The 18,984-nt window shown below is 39.9% G+C and overlaps 1 protein-coding gene across 2 annotated transcripts in view; it reads right to left on the bottom strand.

Annotated features, from left to right (window-relative positions):
* WDR7 (WD repeat domain 7) overlaps positions 1-13,854 on the bottom strand; it is a 426,984-nt gene extending 413,130 nt beyond the window's left edge. For both annotated transcript variants that reach the window (XM_004379257.2, XM_023733984.1), the window contains exon 1: positions 13,713-13,854. The gene's annotated coding sequence lies outside the window, so the exon portion shown is untranslated. The remainder of the gene's footprint in view (positions 1-13,712) is intronic.
* Positions 13,855-18,984: the final 5,130 nt, after the last annotated feature.

Raw genomic sequence — 18,984 nt, 5'->3', positions numbered from 1 at the left:
ACTGGCGGAGCTAAAAGAGCTTTGTTTTTAACACTTGCCCTAGCAGGGCAGAGGCTGAGGGGCCAGAGAGAGGTATGCCTGTGGGCACAGCTGAGAAGAGGTTGTCCTAATGGAAGAACTGTAACCTGAGTATTCCTAAACCTGAGTTGTAATCTCTTATGTCCCTAATAAACTCCATAACTATGAGTATGGTCTGTGAGTTCTGTGTGGCCATTGCAATGAATTATCGAACTCATCAGAGAAACAGAGACTGCCATGGGAGGGATGGTGGGTGTCAGAATTGGTAAAGATGGCAGAGAGAGGAGGCATGTCTGACCTCTGCTTCATAGGAATCAGCCTTGGGCTGGTAATCTTGATTCTCCTTCTTCCTCGTGATGTTAGAAGAGGTCAGCCCACTTCATTTTTCCACTTAATATTCAGACTGTTTTTCCTATAAACTGGAAGTTAGATCTAAAGGCCTCATGAGATTCAAGTCAAACATTTTTGCAAGAATACTTTATAGGGGATGTTGTGCAATTCATACTGCATCACCACAGGAGGCACGTAACGTCACATTGTCCTACTATCAGCGATGCCAGGTATGACCACTTGATTAAGGTAGTGACTACCAGGTACTTACACTGTAACTGTATTCTTTTCCCCCTTTGAAACTATCAATAACCTGTGGAGTGATACTCTGGTAAAACTATTCTGTTCTTCAATAACAATGTATTTATAAAAACTATAAAACAGTTAAGATTATATTAAAAATTCTAGTATTAGATCAATGCTAATTCCTCCACATTGCTTTTCTAACTCTCAAATGCAAAAGCAAGATGTATTTCTACCCCAGGAACACAGACATCTTCACAGAAGCGTCAATATTTTCTCAGTCTGTGCACTTCCTGTGCCCCAGGGAGCAGGTCCCCTGAGACTTGCAGACAAAAACAAACTCAAATTCTCTCACAAGAATGCACACACATGAACTAAGGTAGGCTTTAGTTGTTCACCTACCAAATGGGGAATATGAGAAGTGGAGACTAAACACTAAATAGCTAAACTCACTTGCCTTAATGCAATTTAAAAAAAAAAAGACAAGAAAGAAAAGGTTTTAAATGTTCATTCAAATTCTCAATGATCATTCCTGCATCATGTCAGAAGAGTGTGTCCAAGTCAAGTTCATAGTATGATATGATAGAGAAAGTGATCATCAAGACTATGAATTTTCTCACATTCTGTGATGATTCCAAGGGCAGGAAGGGAGGGAGAGGGTTACTCAGTAACTAGACAGTAGACAAGAATTGTCTTAGGTGAAGGGAAGGACAGCATACACTACAGGGGAAGTCAGCACAACTGGACTAAAGCAAAGCTAAGAAGTTTCCTGAATACAACCAAACACTTCAAGGGACAGAGTAGCAGGGGTGGGAAACCATGCTTTCAGGGGACATCTAGGTCAACTGGCTTAAAAAGGTTATTAAGAAAATGTTCTGCATCCTACTTTGGTGAGTGGTGTCTGGGATCTTAAAAGTTAGCAAGCAGCCATCTAAGATGCCATCAATTGGTCCCAACCTACCTGGTGTAAAGGAGAATGAAGAACACCAAAGACACAAGGAAAGTATTAGCCCAAGAGACAGAAAGGGTCACATAAACCAGAGACTGCATCAACTTGAGACCAGAAGAACTAGATGGTTCCCGGCTACCACCAATGACCGCCCTGACAGGGAACACAATAGAGAGTCCCTGACGGAGGAGGAGAAAAGTGGGGAGCAGAACTCAAATTCTAGTAAAAAGACCAGACTTAATGGTCTGAGACTGGAGGAACCCCAGAAAGCATGGTCCCCGGACTCTCTGTCAATCCAGAACTAAAACAATTCCCAAGGCCAACTCTCCAGACAAAGATTAGACTGGACTATGGGACATAAAATGATACTCGTGAAGAGTGTGCTTCTTAGCTCAGGTAGATACATGAGACTAAATGGGAAGCTCCTGTCCAGAGGTGAGATGAGAAGGCAGAGAGGATCAGGAGCTGGTTGAATGGACATGGGATATCAGGGGTGGAAAGGAGGAGTGTGCTGTCACAGTAAGGGGAAAGCAATTACGGTCACATAACAATGTATGTATAAATTTTTGTATGAGAGACTACCTTGAATTGCAAACTTTTACTTAGAGTACAACAATAAAAAACTAAGGTGCTTTGCAACATTAAAAAAAAATATTTTGAATTTTCTCTATGCTTGTGTCTTTGCCGTCAATTTATTGTAAACTTGGAAAAACTGAAGCAGACAATTAAGACTTTGCTTATTATAATGTAATGAAATAGCTAGGTCATAAAACTCATTGAAGAAATCACTGAACTGCCTCCTCAAAACAAAGGCTTTCTGAAATTAAAGAGTTGTGAAGAGCATAACGTTCTGAACACTAAGCAGCTCACAAGATTATACTTTCTTACTTGAGTGGCAAGAAATATACTACCAATGAACCTGACACTTTGGAACTGCTTTGTTCAAGGAAGTACTGATGTCTTAGTCATCTAGCACTACTATAAGAGAAATACCACAAGTGATGGCTTTAATAAAGAGAAATTTGTTCTCTTACAGTCTAGTAGGCTACAAGTCCAAATTCACGGCATAAGCTCCAGGGGAAGGCTTTCTCTCTCTGTCAGATCTGGAGGAAGGTCCTTGTCATGCATCAGCCTTCCCTTGGTCTGAGAGCATCTCAGGGCAGGAACCTCAGGTCCAAAGGACACGCTCTGCTCCCGGCACTGCTCTCTTGGTGGTATGAGGTCCCCCTGTCTCTCTGCTGGCTTCTCTCTTTTATATCTCAAAAGAGATTGGCTTAAGACACTATCTAATCTTGTAGAGGAAATCACATCAGATGATAAAATGGTAGACAATCATACAATACTGGGAATCATGACCTAGCCAAGTTGATAGATATTTTTGGGGGCATAAATTCAATCCATGACAACCGGTATTCAATTTCAAAAGGACATGTGGAATGAGCAGATGGCAACGGGAAACTACACTTATATCTTATTGCTGTAACAGCCCTGAGCACAGTCGAGTCAGGTTTTGAAGAACTGCAGAGCTATCTGGTCAAAAATAAATCACAATTTTAAAAGTGATTCATCGATTTTGAGGCACATGAATCACGTTTTAAATTTCTGCAGCTGACATCAGGATGGCTGAACTATTCTACTTATGCTCTATCCATCATCAATCTGCCTCAATTTCAAGAGTTACTAAGCTAAAAACAAACTATGCCCACCAAGCACCTATGTTTTAGAGAAAACAAGCCATTTGGTAGAAGCAACTCCAATTTTCTTCCCCTCCAACCTCTAATCTCACCTGTGTCTCCAATCATTCCTACTTCCTTCCCTCACATTACCATCAAAAACTCTAAACTGAGCACCAAAATTTCTAATTTTACATAAATTGAATTACACTACTCAAAAGACACCATGAGTCAGGGGCCAACTAGATGGCAGCTGAGAATAACAACAAAAACAAGAAAAAACAAACACACTTTCCCAAACTGCAAGTTGAATTGTCACAATATCCTGGAAGTTAGTAAGGTGTGTTAGATATGTGTGAAGGTTTGTGAGTCAAACTGACTAGAGAAAATCCCAGTCCTCTCAATCTACTAGCTATAAATCTTGTGGGAGACATTTAACATCTCCAAATCAGAATGTCTTTATTTGTAACATTATCTTCTGCCTTATAGACTATGGAAAAGTGCTTATACTCTGCTTGTCACAAAAACTGTTCTTGGCAAGGTCACCAATGACCTCCCCATTGCTAAATCCAATGTAAAGTCCTAATCCTCATCTTACTTGACCTACCAACAGTACTTGACATATTAGTTCATACTTCTTCCTTGAAACACTTCTTCACTTGACCTCCAAGTCTTTAAACTTTCCTAGTTTTCCTTCCATAACTGTGCTCATGAGGAAACTGTACTTAGACCAAGTGGCATTCGTTCGAACAGAACAAGGGGATACTGCATGGTTTAAAGTCAAAAAACGTGTGCGTCAGGGTTGTATCCTCCTTCTACCATACTTATTCAATCTGTATGTTGAGCAAGTAATTCGAGAAACTGGACTATGTGAAGAAGAATGCAGCATCAGAATCGGAGGAAGATTCATTAACAACCTGCGACATGCAGATGACACTACCTTGATTGCTGAAAGTGAAGAAGACTTGTAGCACTTACTGATGAAGTTCAAAGACCACAGCCTTCACTATGGATTACACCTCAATATAAAGAAAACAAAAATCCTCACAACTAGACCAATGAGCAATATCATGATAAAGGGAGAAAAGACTGAAGTTGTCAAGGATTTCATTTTACTTGGATCCACAATCAATACCCATGGAAGCAGCAGTCAAGAAATCAAACAATGCATTGCACTGGGCAAGTCTGCTGCAAAAGATCTCTTTAAAGTGTTAAAAAGCAAGATGTCACTTTGAGGACTCAGGTGCGCCTGACCCAAGCCATGGTGTTTTCAATCGCCTCATATGCATATGAAAGCTGGACAATGAATAAGGAAAACTGAAGAAAAAATTGATGCCTTTGAATTATGGCATTGGTGAAGAATATTGAATATATCATGGACTGCCAGAAGAACGAACAAATTTGTGTTGGAAGAAGTATAGCCAAAATGCTCATTAGAAGCCAAGGACAGGAAGACTTCATCTCACATACTTTGGACGTGTTATCAGGAGGGACCAGTCCCTGAAAAAGGACATCATGGTTAGTAAAGTAGAGGGTCAGTGAAAAAGAGGAAGACCATGGATGAGACAGATTGATCCAGTGGCTGCAGCAATGGGCTCAAGCATAACAACATTTGTGAGAATGGTATAGGACTGAGCCATGTTTCATTCTGTTGTACATAAAGTCGCTATGAGTTGTAACCAACTCGAAGGCACCTAAAACAACAATTTTCCTTCTTCCTCTCTGGCTGCCTCTTCTTAATCTTCTTTGTTCATTCTTTCCCATTTTTTACCTTCAAATGTTGGCATACCCAGAGCTTAGTCCTTGGACTTCTTCTCTGTCAACACTCTCTCCCTCAATGATCACATCAAGTCTCACAGCTTTAAATACCATCTAAATACCAACTCCAAACTCACATACCCAGTACCTACCCAACATTTCCATTTGAATATCTATTAAGCTTCTCAAATGTGGCATGTCCAAAAGTCAGCTCCTGGTCTTCTCCCCTAAAGCTGCCCCTCCTACAGTCTTTCCAATCTTAATTAACAGCAACTCCATCCTTATAGTTTCACAGGCCAAAATCCTAAAATCATATTTGATTCCTCTCTCACACACACACATCCACATCCCAATCCATCAGCAAATTCTACCTGCTACACCTTCAAAATATATCCAGAATCCAAGGACTCCTCAACAGCCTCACTACTACTAGCGCACTCTAAATCACCAGCACCTGCCACCCTTGCTCCCTTACAGTCTCAACACAGCATGCAGAGTGTTTCTATTAAAAAAGAAATCACACCGTATCATACATCTACTCAGAATCTTCCCATGGCTTCCCATCTCACTCAGAGTAAAAGCCAAATTGTGTACAACTATTCACCATACATACCAAAAAAAAAAAAAACCCTGTCACCATACATAAGTGGGGCTATTATTATCTTCCTTGCTTATTCTTTTCCATCTGCTCAAAGACATCAAGCAGGTTCTCACCTCAGAGTAATGTCCCATCAGACTTCCTCATGGCACACTCCCTAACCCACTTCAGGTCTCTGCTAAAATGTCACTTTTTCAGTGAGGCCTTTCCTGACCATCATAAACTGCAACAGCCACCCACCACCCAAACAATATTTTATTCTACTTTTCCAGAGCACTTACAACCATTTCAATAACATATGTTTTATTTACTTACTTACTGCCTGTCTCTCCTGCTAGAATGTAAGCTCCATGAAGGTGAAGATTTGTATTTGGTTTATTCTCTACTATATTCCCAGTGCCTAGAATCCCTGCCACATAGGAGGTACACAAACACTTACTGAAAAAATGAACAAGTTAATAAAAGGTGTTTTGCCTTGTTTTAAAAAAAAAAAACTGTACTCATCAGCAAGTTAAAGCACATTTTGATTTTATGTGCTTTGGATATCATAGGAGAGTTGCTTATCAGCTTTTCTATAATGTCAACAATTAATACATGTCTCCTTAATCAAATTCCTGTTAACATACTCATTGCTTTTACTCCAGCTGCAGGTTTCACCTATATTCTAGCTTTTTATTCTGTGATGCATGCAAAGCAAAACATACTTTAGGAACTATGAAGTAAATTAGCTAACATGGTTTACTTTAACTAATAGCTCCTACACTCACTAAGGCCTGTTAATGAACCACAAAACTGACTCTTAAACTAAGTAAAGTGACATTTTATTAGTGTGACCTTTTTGCTCTCACTAACGGTGGTTTTTATTGCTTGTATCTGAAATGTTTAGGAAAAAAGAAGAGCCTTTAAGGAAGACAGTAAAATAAATAAACCTTTAATGCTAGAACAGAAGGTAACTGGCTTACTCTATCCATTTGTTGATCACTGGCATATATTAACTATTAATATTCAGAGACAAATATATATGTGCAAAACAATAGTAAAATATTAACAGTGAGCTAAGGGACATAAATTACAATTGTCAATGTGAATGGGAGAGAGTGGTTAAAAAAGCATGTATTTCCAGCAATTTACTATTCTGAAAGAGCCCACAGAATAACCCTTAGTACTTCATAAATTTTATCCACCTTGAACTGACCAGTGCCCTAACATTTTATTGTTCCATCATTTAATGGCCCCCACCAGCCCAAAAAAAAAAAATCTGTAATGCACTACATATTATCAACACATTCTGGAAAAAATACCTAATTTTATTTAAAATATTTAATATTTTTAAAATACATATGTTCTTTAATAGAACAGAAATTAAAATTCTACTTAAAGGACTCTTTGAATGGCATCATAATATAGGATTTCTCCTTCCAACAAACCAAAAAAGAAAAAAAGAACCACATGTATGGAGTTTAAATTCTAAGTTAACATTACTATCATAGCATCTTTAAGTAGGAACATCAGACGTCTTAATAACAGGATTTCACTGAGCCATCCATAACTCTCAGTTGATTCTACCTGTTATCAACGTCATACATACATGTGGTATTACTGTTTATAAAGTGCAATAATTAAATGGACAGAATGGGGAGAGAAACTCCAGATCTCATTAACCCCATACGCTAATCATCAAGTTTATCTGTCCCAACAAATAAAAAACAATGCCACAGATAAATGTATCAGATAAACCCAGCAATAAAGGCACTGCCTACTTCCAAGCCTAAGTCTACAAGCAGTAAAATTATTTCAAGATTTATACTGTAGATTTTGATCTCTCACTAATAAAGCTCAAAAAGGCAAAGACAATATCAATATATGAAAATTAATAGCACTTTTTCTATCAGCAATAATCTATTTAAAAATAATATACTATTCACATTATTTTCTAAAAAATTACAAAAATTTCTTTCTACTCAAAGTCACAAATAGAAGACCATTCCACGCACTTGGGCAAAACAACCTAATATTATAAAGATGTCAATTCTCCCCAAAATAAATTTATAAATTAAATGCATTGTCAATTAAAATTCTAGTTGGGTTGTTTTTAGAAACTCAAACTAACTCTAAAATATATAGGAGAGAGTGAAAATACACAAATAGCTAAGCCAACTTGGAAAATGGGCAAAGAAGAAGAGAAAACTTGTCCCACTAGATTAGCCATTCGTGAAGGAGCCCAGGTGTTGGTAATGGTTAAACACTCAGCTGCGAACTGAAAGGTTGGCAGTCTGAACCCACTAGCTGCTCGGCAAAAAATGTAGCAGTCTGCTTCTGTAAAGATTACAGCCTAGGAAACTCTATGGGGCAGTCCTACTCTGTCCTATAGGGTCACTATGAGTCAGAACGGATTCGAGGCACACAAAAATTTCAACAGCCACCAGGGAATTGGAAATTACTGGTATACAGCTATTGTTGTGGGAGGTCCAGTTGATTTCAACTCATAGTTACCCCATGTGGACTGCCCCATAGGTTTTTCATGGCTATAATCTTTATGGAAGCAGATCAACAAGTCTTTCTCCCATGAAGCTGCTGGGTGGGTTTGAACTGCCAACTTTTTCGTTAGCAGCTGAGCATTTAACCATTGTGCCACCACAGCCTCTTAAACATCTATTAAACCAAAAACCAAACCCATTGTCGTCCAGTCTATTCTGACTCATAGCGACCCTACAGGACTAAGTAGAACTGCTCCATAGGGTTTCCAAGGAGCAGCTGGTGGATTCGAACTGCCAACCTTTTGGTTAGCAGCTGAGCTCTTAAACCCTGAGCCACTGGACTCCAAACATCTATTGGAACACTTCAAAAAATGCAGAGAAAATTGATCTCTATACATTGCTGGTGAGAATGTAAAATGGTACACAGACATTCTGGAAAACACTTTGACAGTTTCTTCCAAAACTAAACATACATTTATCATGCCAACCAACAATCACACTCCTGGGCATATATCCCAGAAAAAAAAATAATGAAACTTTATATCCACACACAAAAAACTGTACAAGAATTTTCACAGCAGCTTTATTTGTAATCGAAAAAACTAGACACAGCCCAGATGTACTTCAACAGTTGAAAGGTTAAATAACTTGTGGTAAATATGTGCCATGGAATACTACTGAACTATTGATACATGCAAAAATTTCGGTGTATCTCAAGAATTGTCTCATCCAACCATCTGGATAAATCTCAATATCAAAAGCTCCCAAAGTGTACGATTCCATTTATATAACATTCTCAAAATGATAAAATTATGCAGATGGAAAACTAATGAGTGGTTACCAGGAGTTGGGAATGGTGGGGGGGTGAGGAAGGTGGGTCTAACAAGAAGGAGATCTTTGTGGGGATGAAACAGATCTGAAACTATTGCAATGGTGGTTGCACAAATCTACAGGTGAAAAATGGCATAGAACTATACACAATCACTGTATCAATGTCAATTTCCTGGTTTTGATATTTTATTATAATTGTATAAAATGTAACCACTAAGGGAAACTTAGAGTGAAGTTGTATAAAATGTAACCATGGGGAGAAACTAGACATCTCTGTACTATTTTTGCAAATTCCTGTGAATCTATAATCATTTCAAAATAAAATTAAAACAAAATAAATGGGAAGAATGATTCATATAGGGAAAAAACACTACAAAGTCATAGTAATAAAACAGCATGGTATTAGAGCAAGAACAGACAAATAAACCAAAGGAACAAAATACAGCATTCAGAGTACAAATGAGAACTTAATGTATAATAAACGTGGCATCATTTATCTATGGAAAAGAAGAGAATGGCATTGGGAAAACTGGTATACTATATTCAAAATTAAAAAACAGATCTCTACTTTATGACATACAAAAGATAGACTCTCTATATTAAAGACCTCTCTGTTTAAAGGAAAACTATGAAGTTAGTAGTGCATAATACAGGAGAGTAACTTTGTGTCATAAGGTTGGACAAAGACTTTATAAACAAAACCCACAAAACATAACCTCTAAGAGAAACAAAATAATTAATTTGATTATATCAAAATTGAAATTTCTGTTCACTGAACGACAGCATAAAAGCTATATGCAAGGGGTCACAATAGAGGATCCCGGACAGAGCGGGAGAAAAATGTAGAAAATAATTCAAATTCACAAAAAAGACCACACTTACTGGTCAGAGCCTGGAGGAATCCCTGAGACTATACCACCAGGACACCCTTCTAACTCAGAACTGAAGCCACTCCCAAAGTTATTCTTTCAGACAAAGGTTAGACAGGCCTCTAAAACAATATCACATGTGAGGAACATGATTCTTAGCTCAGTCAAGTATACAAGACCAAATGGACAACACCTGCCCAAAAGTAAAGATGAAAAGGCAACAAGGGATAGGAAAACTGGATGAAGGGAAATGGGGAATACAGGGTGGAAAGCGGGAGAGTACTGACACATTGTGGGATTTACAACCAATGTCACAAAACAAGTTGTGTATAAGTTTTTGAATGAGAAACTTATTGGCTCTGTAAACTTTCACCTAAAGTACATACACACACACACACACACACACACACACACAAGTTATAAACAAATAACAGATTAGGAACAGATATATTTGTAATATCTAAAGGACTAATATCTAGGAAATGCAAGGAATTCCTGCAAATCATCAAGAAAAGGACTAACACTCCAAAATGAAAATGGTTAAAGGGATGAACAATTTTAGGGAAACAATTTTACAAAAGAAGAAACTCAAAAAGATAAAATGCACAAGAAGAAATACTCATTAGTAATCAATGAAGTGTAATTTACAATGAGATTTTACTCTGTATCTATTAGTCTGGAAAAATTAGGGTGCTAGATTACACAAAGCATTGGTGGGGATACAAGGCTATAGAAATGCTTATGAACTGTCCACAGGAGTATAGACCATTGCAACCACTGTATCACTGGAGGGTGTGGGGGGTGTGGACCACACCAGGTGACACTGTCAGAGGGTGTAACACCAAAATGACTATTTATAAAATTTTTGAGCAGTGTTTCAGCAGAAATGTATTATTTTTTATAAAAATATTCTTGTAGTTAGTTATAACAACAAAAATATTTTTCATAAGCCCAGCTTACATGTATCAATATACCTACAAGGCTAAAATTGTATGCTAACTTACTTTCTGAACCTTCTAAATGGAGTTGCTATAAGTCAGAATTGATTCAACGGCAACAGGTTTGGTTTTGGAGCCCTGGTGACAAAGTGGTTAAGAGCTCTGGCTGCTAACCAAAAGGTCGGCAGACTGAATCCACCAGCTGCTCCTTGGAAACTCTATAGGGCAGTTCTACTCTGTCCTACAGGGTCGCTATGAGTTGGAATTGACTTGACAGCACACAACAACATGCTCCAGTCAGAGCTGTCATTATTTCCCAATTACTACAATGCTGTGAATCATGTGGTTTCGTCTGCAGGGCTACAAGTACACGCTATTGTTTTCATTGCTGCCAGTGTTTTTATAGCCGCTGATTGTCAAATTTTCTCGTGTTTTAGCTACCATACTGTGGTAATTAGTATTTGTGAACCTATGTCAATAATTTTTTTGAGAATGAAGTAGTAATTAAAAGAAAAGATGAACAGCAACACGAATAGATCTTTAAAACATAGTATGGAGAGAAAAAATGTTTTAATGAGATATGCAGCATATCATCTCTATAAATTAAAAATATGGGCATCCAAAACAATATACATTTAATAACACACACAAACAGAAGGATACACATCAGGTGCATTAGAAAGTGTCTTGGTTATCTAGTGCTGCTATAACAGAAATACCACAAGTAAATGGCTTTAACAAAGAGAAATTTATTCTCTCAGTCTATTAAGCTACAAATTCAAATTCAGGGCATCAGTTCCAGGGGAAGCCTTTGTCTTTCTGTCAGCTCTGGATGAAGGGCCTTGTCATCAATCTCCCCCTGGTCAAGCAGCTTCTCAGTGCAGGGACCCCACATCCAAAGGAAACGCTATTCTCCTGGCTCTAGTTTCTTGGTAGTATGAGCTCCCCATGTCTTTCTGCTTGCTTTTCTCTTTTATATCTCAAAAGAGATTGACTTAAAGCACAATCTAATCTTGTAGATTAAACACTGCCTCACTAACATAACTGCCACTAATCCCATCTCATCAACATCATAGAGATTTACAACACATAGGAAAATCACATCAGATGACAAAATGGTGGACAATCACACAGTACTGGGAATCATGGCCCAGCCAAGTTGACATATTCTGGGGGAACACAATTCAATCTATGACAGAAAGTTTGCATATAGTTTGATGGGCAGGAGAATGGAGTGGGAATTGGAAATAAAAGGAAACAAATTATTTAAAAAAAAAAATGAGAGAGAGGTCTTGGACAGCTTGATGACAATCACTGAATTGACTAAGATTAACTGAATCCCTGAAACAAACTTTAAGGACTCAGACCTAATACAGAGCACACCACTAAAGCTGAATGTCATTCTACTTTTCTCATTTCCTGCTGCTGTCCAGATGATTCCATTCGTAGCAATCCTATAGGACGGAGTAGAACTGCCCCATAGGGTTTCCAAGACTGTAAATCTTTACAGAAGCCAACTGTCACGTCTTTCTCCTGCGGAGCAGCTAGTGGGTTTGAACCACAGACCTTCTGGTTAGCAGCCAAGGGGTTCACCAGTGTGCCACCAGGGCTCTTTCAGTACTCCAGAGTTTAAGTTAAATTCCCACAGAGATACTCAAGAAACAAGGCAAAGCCCAAGCCGTTTGATTCATCAATCATTAAGATCTTTAAAAATTTGACTACAGGTGGCAATAAGAAAATATAAAGTATATAGCCTAGTTTTGCTGTTAAGTAGGGCTCTGGAGCAGTTAGAAAATAAAGATACACATATAAACAAATGAATACTTCTACCACAATCTCTAACCAAAGTTAACAATGAGGCATTAACTATCTATTTATAGTGAACCATTTCCCCAATTTGAAATAAATGTTATTTTTAAAAAATCATGACAGTTTTTTGATTCTTCATAATAATACAAGCATTTTCAACACATGACTTTCACTTGCAAGCCTCCCTCCACCTCCATATTGTCACAAGTTTGCTTATAAAGCAAGGAGCAGATCTAAACTAGATACTTTCTGTAACGAAATTTCAAAAACTCATTCAGTTCCTCAGACAACAGGCAAATCTTGCAATCTTGGACTTCTGCAATCTTGTCCATAAAGTTGTAAATGATAAACATACCAAAGAGTTACAGCTTGTCTTTTTTGCCGGCTGGCAAACGTTACAATGAAAGGAAGCTGTAGCTGTGACTGATTAGATCCTAAAATCAGCAATAACAATACCAATGAAGCCTTTGATGCAACTGTAGGTGCCACAATCTCAGACTACATTGTTGTGGTTGTTAGTTTCCATATGGAACCTACAAATTCTACCTAGGACTTGAGAAACTGACATAGCAAGTGAATCAAAAACATAAAGCACGATTTCTGAATCAAAGGCAGGGTAGTGCTAACTCCTAACATATAGCTTCAGAACGCTGAGACCCACTAGTAAATGGAATAGCAGGTATCCTCTCAGACCAAATCCTAGGGCAAAAGGATGAGAACTGGCAGGTGGCATCTCAAAGATGAAACTCTAACAGACGTCTCAATGCCAGCAGGCAATATAACACTCCACTTTTAGGCAAGAACAAACTACAGAGTAATACCAGCAGGCAAGGAGGGACCATGTGTACTCCAACAGCAAGCACAGCACGACCCAAAAGCATGTCAATAACCACCCACTCATCACCACTACCCACCTCACTCCCGTTTAGACTGCCCTTGAAGAGAAGGAGGTCCCATCTCAAGATCAAAGCCACTGTCACCAGAAGCAAATGCCATTCACTAATCAAAGACCCCTGCAGGATCCCCACGCTCCTGGCACAGGCGCCTAGCTGTGGGCCTGGACCTGCAGGCGAGGCTCGGGACAGAGCTTTGGAGCACCAGCGCTCTGACAGCTCGCGGCGGCCCCGCTGGAGTGGGGCTGATGACCCTTGACCCCGATCCGCAGTACAAGCACAACCCGCGCGGGGGTTCCCCTGGGGAAGATCGAAAGCCCCCTTACCTGTCACAGCCTCATCTCATGCCCGATATTTTCTGTCTGTCCACCCGTGGGAGCCCCAGCAAACGAGGAGGACAAGGCGAGGGCGTATGCAAGAAGGATATGGGATGGGCCACTCTGGGTGGGAAACCTTGGGGACCGCCACCGCTGTCCAGCCGCCGTCTCCCTGCCGAAGCTGCAAGGCGCCGTAGCCGTTGCCGCCGCCACCGCCGCCGCCGCCGCCGCAGTAAATCAGCTGACACCAGCCTCAACTGCCGTGACTTTCGCTGCAACTGTCGCAAAAAAAGGAGGGGGCGGGAAATGCTCACAATTTCCCTGCACTCAGGACCTAAACCGGCACCGAAGCGGCCGGACGAGTTACCATGGAGACCGAACGGCCAACTGTGGGCAAGGAGTGAGCGGTCGCCATTTTGATTGTGGGAAGTCTGTTCTCGGCTCTCTTTTCGCCTCCAACTCCCAATCCGGGAGGACCAAGATAGAGGGACGGATGAAATGGCAAGTCTAGGTCTTCTCTGGAACGGGGATGTTGCCTATCTACCCTTCTACCCCTACGGCTGCGTCCAGGAGCCTGGAAGATGTGACCTCTTGGATGTTGGTTTCTGTTTCCCCCGACCCTGGCTGTTGCCCATGACAGAGGTCCAGAGAGAGGAACTCTGCCACCCGCCTAAAGCAAGTCAGACCTTGTACAACCCTCCTGCAGAGAAGAGGAAATGAATAGCCACTCTCCGTGTGGGTGGCAGTGAAGTGTAGTGGAGTGTGAGCTCTGCATTCAAAGCCGTGTGTTCAAATCCGTGTTCCTCCACTGCACTCCATTAGTGTCATCTTGGGCAAGTTGCTTCTCTTCTCTCTTTCCTCAGTTTCCCCATTTAGAAAATAGGGGTAATAATCTGGTGGATGTCCAGGAGATTAACCGAGCTCAATAAACGTTAATTATTTATTATGCTCGCCCATCTTCCTGCCAAATATTTGTTGAATGAATGAATGAATGGCAGCCAAGGGAAAAACTGTACCGTCATGCTGGTGGCCAATGGTCAATTTTATTAAAAGATACAAAAGATATTCATTCCATGGCTTTTTTCCCCTCTTTATAGACTGTCAATAACCACCTACCCATCCCCGCTACCAACCTGGTAAGGGGCGAAACAGCTAAGCGCTCCGCTGCTAACCGAAAGGCCGGCTGTTGGAACCCGCCCAGCCGCCTTGAGGAAGACCTGGCTATCTGCTCCCATAAAAATTATAGCCTAGAAACCTAAGGGCAGTACTACTCTGTCACATAGGGTCGCTATGAGTAGAAATGACTCGATGGCACACAACAGTGGATTTATAGGACAAGCAGGGAGTCCTATTACAGTCCTCAAAGGTTACTGTGTACTCGAATCACCTAGGGATCGTGTTAAAATGAAGTTTCTGATTCAGTAGGTCTGGGGTGGGCTCTGAGATTCTGCATTTGTAACAAACTCCCAGGTTAATACCGATTGCTGCTGGTATTCAGACCACACCTTAAGTAGTAAGATCCTATTGGACACAAGAGCCTGGAACAGAGGATTAGGAGACCAGAACAGAGCAGAATCAACTACTTCAGGTAGGGTCGTTTGTGTCCTAATTTGCAAAAAGGTGCTAAGTACTGGTTTGTTCAAAAGACTTCCTGTCAACAATTCGTTGTACCTGCTAATGGCAGACTTCTCCCTCTCCCTCCTTCCCACTTATATGTCTTCCCCCAGCAACACATTGCAGATTCCTTCAGCATCCTGGGAGGCGTTCCCTCTTTTTCTTCTTTTTATTGTGCTTTAGGTGAAAGTTTACAGAGTACATTAGTGTCTCATTAAACAATTAATACATAAACTGTTTTGTGACATTGGTTGCCAGTCCCGAGATGTGTCAACACTCTCCCCTTCTTGACCTCAGCTTCCCCATTTTCATTCATCCAGCTTTCCTGTCCCTTCCTGCCTTTGCTTTTGGGTTGGTATGCTCATTTAGTCTTGTATACATGGTTGAACTACATGTGTTATTGTTTGTTTTATAGGCCTGTCTAATCTTCAGCTAAATGGTGAACTTCAGGAGTGACTTCACTACTGAGTTAAAAGGGTGTCAGGGAGCCATACTCTTGGGATTTCTCCAGTCTGTGTCAGACCAGTAAGTCTAGTCTTTTTTTGTGAGTTTGAATTTTGTTCTACATTATTCTCCAGCTCTGTCCGGGACCCTCTATTGTGATCCCTGTCAGAGCAGTCGGTGGTGGTAGCCGGACACCATCTAGTTGTTCTGGACTCAGTCTGGTGGAGGCTGTGGTAGTTGTGGTCCATTAGTCCTTTGGACTAATCTTTTCCTTGTTTCTTTGGTTTTCTTCATTCTCCTTTGCTCCATATGGGGTGGGGCCAGTAGATGTATCTCAAATGACCACTCACAAGCTTTTAAGACCCCAGATGCTACTCACCAAAGTCGGATGAAGAACATTTTCTTTATAAACTATGTTATGCCAACTGAGCTAGATGTCCCCTGAGAGACCATGGTGTCCAGCCCTCAGCCCAGTAACTCAGTTGTCCAGGGAGTTTGACTGTGTCTATGAAGCTTTTATGACTTTGCCTTGGTCAAGTTGTGCTGACTTCCCCAGGATTGTGTACTGTTTTACCCTTCACCAAAGTTACTACTTATGTATTGTCTAGTTAGTGCTTTTCCCTCCCCATCTCTCCCCTCCCTCGTAACCATCAAAGATCGTTTCTTTCTGTGTGTAAACATGTTCATGAGTTTTTATAATAGCGGTCTCATACAGTGTTTGTCCTTTTGTGATTGACTTATTTCACTCAACGTAATGGCCTCTAGATTCATCCATGTTGTGAGATGTTTTGCAGATTCATCGTTCTTTATTGTTGCATAGTATTCCTTTGTGTGTATGTACCATAGTTTGTTTATCCATTTGTCTGTTGATGGGCACTTAGGATGCTTCCATCTTTTTGCTATTGTGAATAATGCTTCAATGAACATGGGTGTGCACATGTCTATTCGTGTGACGACTCTTATTTTGCTCGGGTATATTCCTAGGAGTGGAATTGCTGGATTGTATAGTATTTCTAACTTTTTAAGGAAGCACCATATTGTTTTCCAAAATGGTTGCACCATTTTACGTTCCCATCAGCGGTGCATAAGTTCCAATCTCCCCACAGCCTCTCCAACATTTGTTAACACTCGCTCTTTTCATCACTAGATGATTCAGAGTCCAACCACTGCACTGTACTTTAGGTCTCAAGTGTTGCCTTTTATATTCTGTTTCTGTTTATTTATAAACACCGGCTCTGCTGCCACCATAAGTAGAAAAAACAAATCATACTGTTGACCAGGGAAGTCAATAGAACACTTGAAAATCAGTAATTCTGAAATTGTCTTGTACTGCAAATTGAAATTCTATGATTTTCTTCTATTTTTGACTAACTGCTTTGCAATCACATTTTATGTGTTGAGGAAGAAATGATGCAGATAGAGGAAATTAATCCCTCAGCCAACTGGCTTCAATATACCCATTCCCTCTTTGTAACCATATAAGAATTTTTTTTAGAAATATAGGAGGCACAGAATGTGTTTTAGTTATCTAGTGCTGCTATAACAGAAATACCACAAATGGATGGCTTTAACAAAGAGAAATTTATTCTCTCACAGTCTAGTAGGCTACAAGTCCAAATTCAGGGTGTCAGCTCCAGGGGAAGGCTTTTTCTATCAGCTATGGAGAAAGGTCCTTGTCATCAATCTTCCCCTGGACTAGGAGCTTCTCCGTGCAGGAAGCCCAGGTCCAAAGGATGCGCTCTGCTCCCGTTGCTGTGCCTTCTTGGTGGTATGAGGTCCCTATGTCTCTCTGCTCATGTCTCTCTTTTATATCTCAAAAAAGATTGGTTTAAGACACTATCTAATCTTGTAGATCTCATCGATGCAACTGCCAATAATCCATCTCATTAACACCACAGGGATAAGATTTACAACATGAAGGGAAATCACATCAGATGATAAAATGGTAGACAATCATACAGTACTGGGAATCATGACCTAGCCAAGTTGACAGATATTTTTTGGGGGGCACAATTCAATCCATGACAGAATGGTTACCATATGATAAGCTTAGGCTACACTCAGTGTAGTTTGGTTTGTGAAGGAAATTATAGAATATCTTTTCCTAGATAAAGTGGGCTCTTTTATTCAACAAATATTAATTGAACACTTACTATGTTTCAAATACCTTTCTCAGAATACAAAGGTTAGCAGACTTCTACAAACTGTTGGCATTCTGGCCCCTCTATACCAATTTTACAAAACCTATTGTCAATGTCTGTGTATATATATATATGGGGTCTCTGGGTGGTGCAAATAGTTAGCACTTATTCACGCTCACCCAAAGCACTTCAGAACAAAGGACTGGTGATCTTCTTCTAAAAAATTAGTCATTAAAAACTCTATGGAGCACAGTTCTACTCTGATACATATAGGGTTGCCATGAGTTCAAGTCCAACTCCACGGCAACTGATTTTGGTTTCATGTATATTTGTATTCTGAACCAAGGGCTAAAATAAATACTCAAATACTAATGGATAAAACACTTCTAATTCAGAAAAATACGTACATATTTTTTACATATAACCTTCTGTTAGTCAAAATTAAGATTTGCATTTTCAGTAAACAGATCTTGAATATATTTATTTGAATAAATATTCTTCTCATCTGAAGGAATTATATACCAACATTTTAAAATATTTAAATAATTGAAAAATTCAGTTCAACATGTATTTATTGAGCCTTACCTGAAAGCGAAGCTGAGAAAGCAAGAATCTGGCATGTTCAGCTTCTATAGAGGGAGGCTGGTTCAGCTTTCCACAGAGACTCAAAAGGTAGGGAATTTCCTAAATGTTGAAGAGTATGTTGGATGCTGGGCAGCTAAAAAGAATTGCAAATGTCCATCCAGATATATAGCTATACTACAGTGCAGTATGAGAAGTACACAACATAAGGAGTATGGGAAAAAAGATAAATTACTTCTAGGGTGGGTCGAGGGGGAATAATCACATTAGATTTTATGGAGGTCTAGAAAAATGGGTACGATCTGAAATAGGAAGAGTTGGAAAATGAAAACAACTTTGTAACCAGTATTGTGATGTAAAAAAAAACAACAACAAACCCACTGCCGTCAAGTCCCTTCTGACTCATAGAGACCCTACAGGACAGAGTAGAACTGCCCCATAAACGCAAAACCAAAACCCATTGCCGTCAAGTCGATTCTGACTCATAGAGACCCTATAGG

The sequence above is a fragment of the Trichechus manatus genome, unplaced genomic scaffold, assembly GCF_000243295.1.
Source record: "Trichechus manatus latirostris isolate Lorelei unplaced genomic scaffold, TriManLat1.0 scaffold00063, whole genome shotgun sequence".
NCBI classification, from domain to species: Eukaryota; Metazoa; Chordata; class Mammalia; order Sirenia; family Trichechidae; genus Trichechus; species Trichechus manatus.
The sequence above is the reverse complement of the archived record's forward strand: the minus strand, read 5'-3'. Positions and strand labels throughout refer to the sequence as shown.